Source organism: Chiloscyllium plagiosum, unplaced genomic scaffold (assembly GCF_037043375.1).
Source record: "Chiloscyllium plagiosum isolate Xiang-an unplaced genomic scaffold, Cpla_swu_hap1 HiC_scaffold_15, whole genome shotgun sequence".
Classification (NCBI taxonomy): domain Eukaryota; kingdom Metazoa; phylum Chordata; class Chondrichthyes; order Orectolobiformes; family Hemiscylliidae; genus Chiloscyllium; species Chiloscyllium plagiosum.
Window position 1 is genome coordinate 22,412,946 of NW_028270153.1, and position 10,302 is coordinate 22,423,247.

A 10,302-nucleotide genomic window follows, 5' to 3' on the forward strand; every position below is an offset into this window, starting at 1 on the left:
CCATACCTGTGTTTATGCTGGAAATAAACTACCTCTCACCTGTCTCCATCTAATCCAATGTGAGTATGGCCTGTCTAACCCCAATCCCATGACCCTGCCTTTGCTGAGCATCCTATGCTCTGTATGTAAAGGTAAAGTAATGATTTTTAATCCTGCATTAAGATGCAATATCTGATGTATTTTATATACTTTAGCATTTTAGAATAATAATTTAATAACTTTGTATATATGCAATAAAATGATAATTACTGAATATAAGATAAATGAAAAATTGTTCAACGTGAAAAGGATTGAGAAAAAAACAAAGCCAGAGAACACGAGTACCCAGATTTTACAATTGTTGTCGTGGAGAAGGTACCACCATTTGCTGCCTTTACCTTGCAACTTCTGGAGTCTGCCTGCACAGTTAAATGTGAAAATTTTAGAATTGGTGTCAGTAATTTTACTCTTCATATAGTATGTAGTTGAAGACCCTGCAAACTGTAATCAATTAGAAATCATTGAGCTGACAATAACTTCCCCTTTCTTGCTAGAATATATCTGGGCCCTGAAACAGCGATGGCTTGTTAACTAGATGTTATAGTCAGAGGGCATCGTAGAGTTGTACAGCATGGAAACAGACCCTTTGGTTCTACCAGTCCATATATTTGTATAATGTCCTTCTCATTTACTCTGGTAAAGTTTTAACATTTATGTTTTAACTTTTAATATTTATGTTTGAATCAGTGGCTTCACTTTTTCTGTAAAGATATCTGTAATTGAATTGAATTTATTGTCACGTGTGCTGAGGCACAGTGGAAAAAACTTTGTCTTGCGAGCAATATGGGCAGATCAGAGTTAAGTAGCATAGATACTAAATAATAGGTAAACAGTGGCAAAAGCAAAAACACAGGTACAGGTGAATGCTAAGAATTTGTAAGTCTATTCAGTATTCTAAAAACAGTAGGGTAGAAACTGTTACGCACCAGCCTTTTTCAAATGTTCAGGCTTCTGTGCCTTCTCCCTGATGGTGGAGATTGTAGAAAAGCATCGCCAGGATGGGATGGATCTTTGAGAATGCTGGCTGCCTTTCCTTGACAATGGGCCTGGTAGATGGATTCTATAGATGGGAGGTTGGCCTTTGTGATTGTCCGTACCGAGTTCACCACTCTCTGTGACCGTCGCTGATCTTGAATGGTACAGTTACCATACTAGGTACTGATCCATCCAGACAAAATGTTCTCGATGGTGCACCTATAAAAGTTGGTAAGGGTATTCCCAATCATGCCAAATTTTCTCAGCTGCCTGAGGAAGGAGAAATGTTGTTGGGCCTTTGTAACCAATGCATCCACATGAGTCCAAGAAAGCTTATTGTTGATGACCACTCCCAGGAGCTTGACACTCCACTCATTCCACCTCTGTGCTGTATATGTGTAAGAGGGCATGAGTAACATCCTGTCTAAAGTCAATAATGAGTAACAGATAATTAGTTCACTTTTTTTTCATGTTTGCTTTCAATAGGAATATCTCAACATGATTGACTGCTTGATGATATCGCTGTTTCTGGACACTTTGGGATGTGTTTAACTTGGTGACAGATTCAAAGGAACATCAAGAAAAGTGAAATCCATGCCACAGAGATCACATGTCCTTTTGTGGGCAGCTCTGAGGTGAACAGTGGCTGCCATTATTCCATTACTGACTGCAAAATCTGTTAAAATCATCACATGCTTCAGAAGCCCAGAAATATAAGGTCCCAAAAATACAGAAGTGACACACTCATATTTCTGGAACTACCAGCTTCATTTTACATTGAAAGTGATGATTTTATGATTCATGTACTATGGTGTGGACTGTGCCATGTCATTTTGGCTGGATCTGTAGGATCTAGACTAGGAACATGTATTGACAACATGCATTGTAGTCACACTGCGACTTTGGTCAGCACATAGCACCAGTTTGATTTTTCTGTTTGCTTCCACCACCCCCTTCAATGTTCCAGTGAACCTCTTTTCCTAGCCTCACACAACTGACATACTTACAGCAACGGGAAATACTCCCCACTGTGCCAATTGGAAAACAAAAACATTTAACTACTTTTAGGTAGGTTGCTGATTGATTTCTGTATTCCTGATGAAGGGCTTTTGCCCGAAACGTCTATTTTACTGCTCCTCGGCTGCTGCCTGAACTGCTGTGCTTTTCCAGCACCACTAATCCAGATTGATTTCTATTGGCTGTTGCTGAGTTAGTGGAAGGGTCTGAAGGTTTGTCCCATCCATTAATGTTGAAGTGAGTGGTGTAGCACCTGCTGTGGTTCTGCCTTCAAGTATTCTTCTGTAGCTCCTTTGTCTTGGTCACAGATAATTCTCACTCTCCATGGCTTGCTGCAGGACAAGGAGAATGAGCAAAAAAGACCACAAACTACTGAAAGAGGGAGGAACGGGAAAGAGAGAAGCCATCTCACTGGGGTTGGTGGGCATTTCCACTCGGGTCCTTCAAGCAGCAAACCTCTTGTTCAACTTAAGTAAAGAATGGTGTGTTACATTTGTCCATTTCATGAAGATGGTACTCACTGACATGTCACCTGCTGTGTCTGAGTTCTGACTTAGTATCATGTCAACCTCGAAACATAACTCAGCTTCTCTCTCTGCAGTTGCTGCCTGATGAGTTTCTCCAGCACTTCCTGTTTTTATTTTATATCTTCAACATTGGACTGGCTGGTCCCCATTATAAAGAGAGTACAATGCCTTTTCTTTTCTTGAGGGAAACAGCTGGAGACATTGTGCAGCTTCAGAAGATAGCAGTTTCCAAAAGATGCCATTGATGACACATTAGTTGCTTTGCAAGTGATGCATTTAAGTTCAAAGATACCACAACCACAAAGACTGCCTCTAACTCAATGCCCAGTTGTTGATTGTGCTTAGTTCATCAGGTACATCAATGCCCAATATCCTGCTGGTAATCATTAGTCAATCTGGTCCAAGGTACCACCAACATTTGAACACCAGGAAAGACTAGAGAGTGGTTGCTGGGCAACCATAAGACCGTAACAAATAGGAACAGGATTAGGCCATTTAGCCCCTCTTGCCTGCCCCACCATTCAAAAGGATCATGGCTGATCTGACATTCCTCATCTCCACTTTCCTGCCCTTTCCCATAACCCTTGATTCACCAACTGATCAAGAATCTAGCTATCTCAGCCTTAAATATACACGAGGTCTCTGCCCCCACAGCTCATTGGGACAGTGAGTTCCAAAGATTCACAACTGAGAGAAGAAATTCCTCCTGATTTCAGTCTGAAATTGGTGGCCCTTTATTCTGAGACTATGCCATCTGATCCTAGGCTCTCCCACGATGAGATACATCCTCTCAGCAATTACCCTGTGAAACCCCTTCAGAATCTAATGTTTCAAAGTGATCAGCTCGCATTTTTAAAAATTCCAATAAGTAGAGCCCCAATCCATTTGTCTTATGGGCAAAAGTCAATCTATCAATACCGGATCATCCTAGTGAACCTTCCCTGAACTGTCTCTAATGAAATTATACCTTTCCTTAATTAAAGGGACCAAAACTGCTGACAGTACTCCAGATGTTGTCTCACCAGCACCTTCTACAGTTGCAGTAAGACTTCCCTACTCTTATGCTCCACTGGTCTTGAAATAAGGGCCAACATTCCATTAGCCTTCCTGATTACCTGTTGTACCTGTGTGCTAGCTTTTTATGTACAAGTACCACCAAGTCCCTTTGTGTTGCAGCTTTAATAACTGATTCCAACAACAGGTGTTAGTCTAATCTGCTTATAGTTACCTGCTTTTTGCCTCTGTCCTTTTTTTTAGGGCAAAGTGCTACATGCTGACTACCTAGCCCATTGGTTCTGGTGTATAATTCATGCAGACAAGGGCATACTGTTCACAGCAAAGAGAGACATCCTATTATTGGAATTAATATGAACATCTTTCTGTTTTAGTCACCTGTCTGGAGGGTAACCTGAACCCTATATAGGCACAGGTAATTGCTGGAAAAACAGCAGGTTTGGCAGCATCTGCGGAGAGAAAGCAGAGTTAACATTTTTGGTTCGGTGCCCCTGCCTCAGGAAGATCCTCTGGATAGACGGCCTTTCTTTTTTTTTTCATCCACTTCCTGCACCAATTCTCAGTGAACCTTGGAGCTCATTCTGCCATGCTGTGATGCTCCTTAGACTTTGCTGTTTAAAACTGCAGACTGGCTTTAAGTAGCAAAGGCTAACTTGAGCTTATTCATGGCTCTCAAATTTTAACCTTGTGCTTAGGCATCCAGCCCCATGTTAATGTACTTAATATTGGCTCCTGCATTGGAGGCAATGGGTTCAAATTAATTCAGTATTATAATGCATGTGCCAATTTTTGTCTCTTAATTAATTTTGTCCCCCTGAATTGAACCCATTTTGTAGTGACCAAAACTCTCTTTTTTCATATAATGTTAATTGGATTAAACAGCAGTAAAATGCAATGGGCATGATTTTAATTCTACTGTGTGGACAGGTTCAACCAGGTTCAGTGCCATTATACACCCCACTCTCTCGTGATTCCACTCTAGATTAAACTTGGATGCAGTGTAAAACACACCCACTTGTGCAGGAATGGAGTTGGGATGCAAGGAATGGGGTGGTGGGTATTTTAAAATTGAGGCTTTAACTTTGCTAGTCTTGGTAAAATGTCAATTTGCGTTGAGCAATCTGTTTAAATTAAGATGATAGAAGCCATTGCTTCATTGGGCAGATCAAATTTTCCTATCCAAACATCAATTACATATCAATATGTTTCCAATTTAATAAAATTCAGAACTATGCTGTTTCTTGGGAAGCAAGTTAAGTTTGCAGAAGATGCAGCATATTCCTGAATAAAATGTAAAAATTCTGAGCTTTGTAAATAAGCTAATAATCAGTACGTCTTAAAAACGTTAAGTGTTTCTCAGTTATATCATATATTTGAACTCTCGGGATGTATTTTTATACAGGAAATAAATCATGTGTGGTCTTACTATTCTCTGTTTTCGCCAAAACACATGCTCTTAAATAAACCAGGATAGCAGATCACAAACTTTCTTTACAGGGAAAATGTCCTAGATGAAATTCACTTATTCAAATATTAATAAACAATTGTCAGATTAACTTGGAGATTGAACAGAAGCTACAGTATTTCTGTCAAAATTTAAAGATCCACCCACTATAAATTCTTTCAACTTCTTTTGTGGTTGCTATGTGGGTAAAAACCTGTAGATTTATTATGCTGTGTACAATATGCACAATTCGGTTACCCAAAGTTCTCCACTACTACTAAATTATCAGATGCCTATCTGACTTTCATCACTTTTGGTTCCAAATCAAAACCCTGCTCCTTAGCTGCTGATGCTGTCCATTTTGCTCTGGGATTAAGCTTGCCTGTTTGTAATATTATCGTCATATTTGATCCTGAGATGAACTTCCGACCTCATCAACAAACACCATCTATTTCTGCTTCCTTATCACGCTCAACCACTCCAAAATCAGCTCATCACTACTGAAATCCTCATTCGTGACTAATCCAACATAGAATCCTAGATGATTTCTCACTTCCTGCTCTCCATAAATGATAAACAGACTCCGATCTAAATAATAACTGGGTTTCCTCTCCATGCAGGCTGCTGACTTGCTAAGTAATTTCAATATTTTTTTGTTATGTCATCCAAAACTCTGCTGTCCATGTCTTAACTCACCCTGAGATTTATTTACACATCAACCCTGCACTTGGTGACCAGACAAAGGACTGAATCGGCCTCAGAGCTAGAAGCCAGCAAGCAATGCACCCTCTAAGCTGTGTGGCCACACTGGGAGGTTCCTCACGGACTATTCAATGTGCAAGGATCTCGGATGTCCATGCAACAGGAAATAAAAGAGCAGAGGGAATGTTGACAGCAAGACAATCAAAAGCAAACAGGGCAAAAAAGAATTTCAATCAGCCTGCAAAGCCAAGAATCTTGAAATTGACTGATCAACAACAATGCCACTGGTAACAACTGCTGTAATCATCACAATGTTCTTCCATTTACTCTCCATTAACAACTCAGAGATTGACCCATATAGCTTTTCTTAAAAGGTTTATTATTTTACGCTCTCCCTTATGATTCCCAAGCTGTGCGTTGCATTAAAATGTCTTCTCTCAATAATTAACTAATAAACACATTCTTTTGTTAACTCAAGAAAACCTGGTTATTTTGACTCCTTTTAACACACAAATTCACTTATTCTAAAAGAAAGGTATCCACAAGGATGGGATCCTTTTGAAATTAACTTTGCTCCAGCCACCTGAAGAGATGGATGATTAAAGAAGGGAAGCCATTTTGTGGCACCTCATCCAAGAGCTTAATGATTTGGGGTATCATGTCAGGAACTATAACAAGTTGGCGAACCTTGCCTGTAGTGTGGTTGTAACAAAACAGGAGCTAGTCTGGAATCTGGTCATTACAAAGGTTGCAATTGTTATGGTATTTTATCTGTGTTCACTGGGCTGGATCATCCCTTTATCACTTGTGATTGCAGTACACCCTAATGCAAGTTTCAGAGCAAAGAGAGGATCGACTTGGCTTAAGATTCTCCTCAATTGATCAGGATTTTTCTCAAAGCAAAATTTTTGAAATTTTGGCCAGCTTGTAGAAACAGGGCATGTTTTTCAAATGAGGGAAGTTTACATTGGCTAACATACACCAAATAAATCCAGACTTCATTTCATTGTTACTAAAAGTATGAAAATAACATTGGATCAAAAACAAATCAAGTACATATTTAATACTTTTTGCCCACAGATGGTGACACTGAGCTATCACTGTGTGGTAATTTGGGTTCAGAATTCAGCCTGGATGTAATTCCAAGTGTAGGATATAACATCTATCCATCCTAAAGGAAGCCTGATTATTCATCACTTTCTCGTTACTTTTAAGATCTGACCATGCTTTGCAAGCACAGAACAGCCAGCCATCCAATATTTTTAAACCAGGGCTCAGTGATTATGAACTTGGAGAAAAATGGTCAAAAATAGCAGACAAAACAAAGAAAAGACAACAAAGTCTGAATCTCTAATTGTAAGTTTAAAATCTACGGACATTCCACCTGCTGGAAATGTGGTTTACAGTGACAGGAAGAAGTGGATTAGTAAGGCGATAAAAGAATTTTTCCCTCAGTGTTGGGCAAAGAAGGAATTTATTCCTTTACAGATTTTTTTTCAGAATTTGTTTACGTACCACTTCATAATAAAATAGAATCTATGGACCTTTAAGATGAAAATCTTGTGCTATAAAGTATAGCATTGAGGTTGTTGATCTTCCACTGATTTATAGATTTAGACTCGGTGTGTGATTAACAGAGCATCACATAGTACATATAGGGAAGATGGCCAAATTCTGGGCAAGCTTTTTGAAGCAAATCTGAACACTCATCAGCAACAGTTCCCACAGGTCAGGCCATGTAAAAGAGCATTAATTGCATTTTTAAACATAATGCACAATAGCAATTTGGTACGGATTTTCTCGAAGTTTGAAGGGTTGTCACATGGGAGCATTGGTCCCAGATATGAGAAGAATGAACTGAGGGTGAATAATCCCAAGTGGGAACCTCACCTAATGATGTTAAGCTTTATATACTCACTGGACCAGCTTTGTATTTGGTGTAACCATTGCTCAGACTGAAATGCAATATTCTGGAAATCTAAGGGCAAAGGTCCCATTTTCATTGACTGATTTATTAGATCTTCAATATGATCCCTCCTAAAGACAACAAAGATGAGGGAGGTTTTCTTAGATTCCACTGATGTCTTGTACTCTGTATAAACTTTGCCCATGTTCTTACGTTCTTTACAAACTTGTTCAAGGTGATAGATTTTTGCCTGTCATGTTTCTTCCTTATTTGCCAAAAGAGAATGAAACCGTTCTTAATTAAAGCATCAAAGTATTTAACCCTTTTACATCTGGGGAGGATGAAAGGCAAGCATTCAAAATCTGAGACCACAGTTTGTTTCTTACAAAGTTTAAAGAAAGATCCACTTACACAACAGGAAAGGTTTACAATAGGTGTTTAGAAAATAATGTTGTTTCTTAAAAATAAATTCAAACGGCAAAATCCTATTCATTTTTCCAGAGCAACACTGTTTTTCAAGGTGGCTCTCCAACATTTATGCCCCTGTCCATGTGGTGGTAGACAGAGGGAGAGAGAATGCAGTGTCCACTGCAATGTTTGATGGCATATAAAAGCAGAGATGTACTACTAAGACTTTATAAAGCTCTGGTTATGCCCCATTTGGAGTACTGTGTCCAGTTTTGGTCCCCACACCTCAGGAAGGACATACTGGCACTGGAACGTGTCCAGCGGAGATTCACACGGATGATCCCTGGAATGACAGGTCTAACATATGAGGAATGGCTGAGGATACTGGGATTGTATTCGTTGGAGTTTAGAAGATTAAGGGGAGACTTAATAGAGACGTACAAAATAATACATGGCTTGGAAAAGGTGGATGCTAGGAAATTGTTTCAGTTAAACGAGGAGACTAGGACCCGTGGACACAGCCTTAGAATTAGAGGGGGTCATTTCAGAACAGAAATGCGGAGACATTTCTTCAGCCAGAGAGTGGTGGGCCTGTGGAATTCATTGCCACGGAGTGCAGTGGAAGCTGGGTCGCTAAATGTCTTCAAGGCCGAGATTGATAGATTCTTGTTGTCTAGAGGAAATAAGGGCTACGGGGAGAACGCTGGTAAGTGGAGCTGAAATGCGCATCAGCCATGATTGAATGGCGGAGTGGACTCGATGGGCCGAACGGCCTTACTTCCACTCCTATGTCTTATGGTCTTATGGTCTTATGGCATCCTGAGTTGCTGGAAGAAGGTGTGTAGTGGAGTTCCTCGGGGTCAGTACTGGGATCCTTGCCTTTTCTGGTATAGATTAATGAATGCGGAAAAATAACTGTGAGGAGGACAGTTTGGAACTCCAAAAGGGCATTGACAAGTTGGTGGAGTGGGCGGCTAGGTGGCAAATGAGGCTCAATGCAGAGAAATGCGAGATGATGCACTGTAGTAGGACGAACATTGAAAGACAATATAAAATAGGTGGTTCAATTCTAAACAGGATGTCAAAGCAGAAAGAGCTGGGTGTATATGTTCACAGAACATTGAAGATGGCAGGACAGTTGGAGTGCAGTTAATGAAGCAGGCAGTGTCCTCTGCTTTATCGAAAGGGGCACAGATTTCAAGAGTAAGGAAGTGATGCTGAACCTGTATAAAGACACCTGCTCGACCTCAGCTGGAGCAATGTGTACAGTTGTGGGTGCCACATTGTACAACAGATGTGAACCATTGGAGAGAATGCAGAAGCAGGTTATAAGAATAGTTCCAGGAATAAGAAACTTCAGTCATGAGGATAATTTGAAGAAGTTGGGAGAGAAGAAGTTTGATAAGGTCTGTCCAAAATGAGTGAGCAGGGTAGGGTAGATAGGTAGAAGCTGTACCTGCTTGAGGAACAAGAATGAGAGGGCAGAGAGTGAAGGAGGTGTGCAAAAGAAGCAAATGCAATCTGAGAAGAAATGTTTTCACTCAGTGAGTAGATAGGGTATGAAATGCACTACGTGGAAAAGTGATGGAGGCAGGTTCACTTGAGGCATTAGAGTGCATTGGTTAATTATTTGGTTAGAAACAGCATGAAAGGGTATGGGGAGAAAGTGGGTGATTGGAATTAGGTAATACTGCTTAAGGAATTTCTTCAGCCAGAGGGTGGTTAGTTGGTGGAAATCTAGTTGGAGGGCTGTGGATGCCAAGTCCTCGAGTGTCTTTAAGACAGAGATAGATAAGTTCTTGATTGATAAAGCAATCAAGGGTTGCGAGAAGACGACAGCAGAATGGGGTTGAGAAGCATATCAGCCATGATCGAATGGCAGAGCAGACTCGATGGGCTGAATGGCCTCATTCTGCTCCTGTGTCTTATGGTCTTGTTTGAAGAGATGGTCCTGTCAATGTGGGCTAAATGGCCGCCTTCACCACTGTAAAAATTCTGTGATTCTGAGTACAGGGCCACTATCTCACACAAAAAACATGTTTGACAAATTCTATTCCTTTTCTGTGGAAATTGGACGCAATGACATCGATAACTAATTTCTATTGACAGGATAGGAAAAAACTGGCGTTACAAAATTAAATGTCTGAATTGAAACCATGTGGGTGTTTGTCACCAGTTTATGGTTATGCAACTTGTGGTGTCCATGTTCCATTCTCAAGAGGCAAGGAACAGATTGTTTTGAAAAATCAGTAATGGAGGCTGCCATTAAC

General features: G+C 40.2%; 1 long non-coding RNA gene across 3 annotated transcripts in view; it reads left to right on the forward strand.

Moving 5' to 3' along the window:
* LOC148147627 (uncharacterized) overlaps positions 1 to 6,189 on the forward strand; it is a 203,785-nt gene extending 197,596 nt beyond the window's left edge. For all 3 annotated transcript variants that reach the window (XR_015759541.1, XR_015759539.1, XR_015759540.1), the window contains one exon: positions 1,501 to 6,189. This is a non-coding gene — a long non-coding RNA (uncharacterized LOC148147627). The remainder of the gene's footprint in view (positions 1 to 1,500) is intronic.
* The last annotated feature ends 4,113 nt before the right edge of the window (positions 6,190 to 10,302 follow it).